Below are 4,644 nucleotides of genomic sequence, written 5' to 3' on the forward strand. Positions count from 1 at the left end.
GTATTTCCTGCGCCGGAGCGGCCAATGCGGGGTCTACTCTTATATTATGTCTATGGTTCTGACTACCCGTCCTACCTTGTGGTAATGCGCATGCTCACATCGATGCTGCATCATATGCTGCCTTCAGTAGATCTGGATGCTTATAATTAATTTCTGATATTTATGTTGTTCATTGCCAGATTCTCCTCAGGCTGACAGGAAGGTCCACAGCTGGTTCCGACGGTCCAGCCAGAACCTCCATTCTGGTTAATTGGACCTTCTATGAAGGACCAGAACACAGCAGAGCAGAACTGGAAGGAAAATGCTTCTTGGCTTTTAGCATTAATATTCATCCCATTTGAGTCAGAACCAGAACCTCAGTTAGCCGACATGAAACCCAACAGACTGAATGTTGGACCAGATTGTTGTGGTTCTGTTGGTTCTGTCTGAATGTTCTCTTTTAAACCCAACCTCGTTTTTAAGCAACAGAAAAGAGAACAGTTCAGAGGAACCACTCCAACCTCCTGCTGACCCGGATCATTTCCCTCAGAGCCGATACCGATTCAGAACCGTTCAAACTGTCCAACCGGTTCTGGATCTCCTCCGGTGAACAGGTCGGGTCTTGCTGAGGACTTCCGGTTTGAACCAAAATCTGTTTGCGTGAAATGCAACTTACAAAAACTTGTTTTCTGATCATCTTTTTTTTTCTCACTTTTTCTCATTAAAATTAATTTTAAAGTCAATATTTTCCAGAACTTGATCTTCTTCCAGTCATGTCTCCTGGGAGTCGTCCTGAATTTAAGTTTAAATAAATAAAAATACTTTATTAATCCCAAAGGGAAATTAAATGTTGTAACTCTTTAATCTAGACTCTTCAGAGTTATTGCTGTTGGCAGGAAGGATCTCCTGTAGCTGCCTGTGCTGCAGCGACCCTGCAGAAGCCTCTGACTGAAGACACTCTGATGAAGAGGAGGTCGGCCATAATTTTCTTGATTCTATGAAGAATCCCTCTTTCCATTATCATCTCCAGAGGTTACACAGTCAGAACCAGAACAGAACCAGAACAGAACCTAACCCTTCCTTATCAGGCTGTTGAGCCTTAAAGAAGCTGGAAAACAAGAAGGCAACTCTGGTAGAAACCCAACTCTCCAAAAGTTCTGACCCGTTCTGCCGGTTCCGACCCGGTGCAGTTCTGAACAGACGGACTCTGGGACTTTGCTTCTTTATTGAGTTTATTTTTTCCAGCTTCGCAGATGTTTAAATTCAAACAGTAAAAGTTTCCTTCACAATATTGAACATCACACAGACGACCTTCATCAGCTGGCGTAGGGGGCGCTGTTGAGGCCAATCAGGTCAACTTCTGATCAGTAAACTTTGATCGATGAAAACTAATCAATAACATCAAACACAGAGGTGAACATGACCTTTGACATTTAGTGTTTTAATGTGCTTTCCCTCCATCTTTGCCCCCCCCAGCCCCCTCCTTCAGGTAAAGTAGCCAATCAGAGGCTCCCTGAGCAGGACTGAGGCCTCACTAACATTCCTGCAATCTCATTGGTCCACATTTAGCTCCGCCCACCTCAGTAATAAAAACAGCAGCTCAATAATTGATCCTTACTTGGCTAAAACTACAACACTGAGGCCTGTCCGTCTCCATGGCGACAGGCATCATGGAGCCCGTCAGGTAAGGCAGTGGGCGGCGGCTTTAAGGCCGATGGCGTCGCCAGAAAAATCATCAGAAGATTATCTTTAAAATAAGATTCACTGTAAAAATTTACTTGATTTTTATCTGAAAAATGTAAACAGGAAGTAAAAGGAGAATAAATGTGACTGGATGGAGCTAATCTACCCTGTCTGGTGATTGGTTGGTGGCTCTGCTAACCACCTGCTAGCTACGGTTGCCATGGCACTAAAACAAACAAAAAACATCAGGTGATCCTCAGGTATTCTGTGCTCTGACTGGCTAAGAAAATTTAATTGCTAACCTACAGTATGATGGGACGTCACCATGGCGACGTCACCAACGGTGAAGCTAGCTAGTGGCAGTGCTCCGTGATGTCCACCACCACTGCCTTCTGCCAGCTGAACAGGAAGTAGCCCATGCCGGCGCCGGCCGCCACGGCGATGCACAGGTAGGCATTGTAGGTCATGAAGACGAGCATCAGGACGTAGCTCACCACCACCTGGATGATGTGCAGCACCGTCTGCAGGAAGTGGGCGGGGCTTAGCATCCGCTGCCTGGGGGGGGAGGAGAGCGGTTAGCTAGGAGCAGGACAGAACAGGAAGCTGGTACAGCAGAGGGCGGAGCTTCATGCTGACGTCAATACTCTGGAAGAAGCTCCGCCTCCTAACGAATTTTTGGGGACTAAGCCCCGCCCCCTAACCAACTTCTGTGGGCTCTTTAAAGCTGTATCTGTGTGACATTATCCTGTACATTTTATTTCTGCGTTACTTCATCTAAACCAGTGTTTCTCTACCTTTTTTGGGCCAGCGCCCCCCCAGCTCCTATCCAGGTCCCTCACCCCCCCACCAAAGAATCTGCAGGCTACTTTGCTCTGACTATTATTTTATCATTAATATTACTATCACTATTGTAGATGTTTTGATTTTTATGCTTGTTTCTGTATTTATCATCAAAAATAATTTCCCATAGAACAAAAAACCTCATGAGAATAGAAATTATTTTCACAGGCGTCTATGAAAAATGTAATGAACATTCAGGTTAAAATCTGTAGGCCAACAGCAGCCAATCAGAGTGGAGAAAATATTCTTATTTTGTGCCATTTTCTAGTTAAATATTCCACAAAATGACCAGATAAAAGATGAACAACATGCCAGTTTAAACTTTGATCTATTTGCAAACCGGCTGAGCTCTGCAGCATTAAAACATGGATAGAACTGGAACTACATTAATCACAGCTCTTCTTCTCTTCAGTGTTTCTGGTGGTGCAGCTCTGTGCTGCCTTCAGGAGAATGGGACATCAGAGCATCATCCATAAAACTTCACCCACATGGCATTTAGTGAGCAAACCAGAGCTTTCAGTGGAAAAACTAAAGGTCCTTTTAATGCCACACAAATATGAGACAGAAACATGGATTATATCTTTATATAGACCTGTCTATTGATTATAGATTAATAGTTTTACTGGACAGAAATGACGAAGAACAAATCTGGTTCTTAAATCCTAATGAGTCAAACTGAAAGTGTCATGGAGTCACTGAACACCACCATGACATTAACACTGACATGAAAATAATATTGAAGAAATAAATATATCAAATCTAATTAAAAACATAAATAAGTGATNGTTTATTATATAATGAAGTGTTTTGTGTTGTTAAAGTTGGAGGATTAAGTCGTCCTGTTAAAGTTCAGAGAGGTGTTAGACCAGGCTGTCCCATATCTGGACAGTTGGACTCTATTGTAGTTGAACCTCTTTTACATAAACTTCGCTCCACCCTCACCTTGTTCTTCCAGGTTTGCCTAATAATCCAAGTTTAATAGTCTCTGCTTATGCTGACGACATTAACATTTTTATTAAGAACCAGAATGACGTTATGGGTCTTCAGCATTGTTTAGAGCTTTATGAAAAAGCTTCTTCAGCTAAACTGGGAGAAAAGTTCTGCTTTATAAGTTGGCCCATGGAAAAATAATAATCTCCCCGTATTGCCAGGAAATATTCACTGGGTTTTAAATTTTGGGGGTTCATTTGGGAACAGAGGCTGTTTTGGAAAGAAACTGGGAGGGTGTCATGGAGAGAGTGTGTGCCAGATTATCTAAATGGAAATGGTTGCTACCTCAGCTATCTTACAGGGGAAGAGTCTTGGTAGTTAATAACTTGGTTGCTTCGGCCCTCTGGCATAAACTGACTGTGTTGACGCCGCCATCCTCTCTTATACAACGTCTCCAAAGGACTCTAGTGGATTTTTTCTGGTCTGGATGTCATTGGGTGAGAGCTGCTGCGTTGTATCTACCTGTGGAGGAGGGAGGACAAGGACTTATGGACATCATGTCGCGGATCGCGGCTTTCAGGCTTCAAACTCTGCAGAAGCTGTTATATGGGGTTGGACTGCCATGGTTGGACACGGCGCGTCTTCTGCTAAGGAAAGCAGGACCTATGGGATATGATAAACATCTCTTTCTGCTGAGACAAGGATCTCTGGATCTGACTGGTCTCACCCCGTTTTACCAGTCTGTGCTAAACGCTTGGAAGATTCTCACCTTTGAGAGAGAGACTGAGGCAACACCTGGAATGTGGGTTTTTGAAGAGCCTCTGTTTGAGAACAGTTTCCTCTCGTCACAGCTCCTCTCATCTGGTATGCTAAGGTCTAGGATGAGGGAAGCAGGCTGTGTGAAGCTGGGTCACCTGATGAAGCTGCCCAGTCTGATGGAGAGTCTGCACATACGGTCCAACAGACTCGCATTAAGGCTGAAAGAAGAAACGTGTGCCTCTCTGCCAGTTTCCATCAGAGCGTTTGCTGTTAACAGTACTCTGTCTGACCAATGGGATGATGAGTACGAGTTTCCTTCCCTGATCGTCTCTCCTGCAGTGGATCAGTGGCAGGATGAGCCAGAGAAGTTGTTGTCTCTCCAAGCTTCACCTTTGGGTTGTTTTGAAGGCCTGGGGAGGAAAGCTTTGTACCATGTCTGTGTGAAGGTGCTGA

Source organism: Poecilia formosa, unplaced genomic scaffold (assembly GCF_000485575.1).
Source record: "Poecilia formosa unplaced genomic scaffold, Poecilia_formosa-5.1.2 Scaffold715, whole genome shotgun sequence".
Taxonomy (NCBI): domain Eukaryota; kingdom Metazoa; phylum Chordata; class Actinopteri; order Cyprinodontiformes; family Poeciliidae; genus Poecilia; species Poecilia formosa.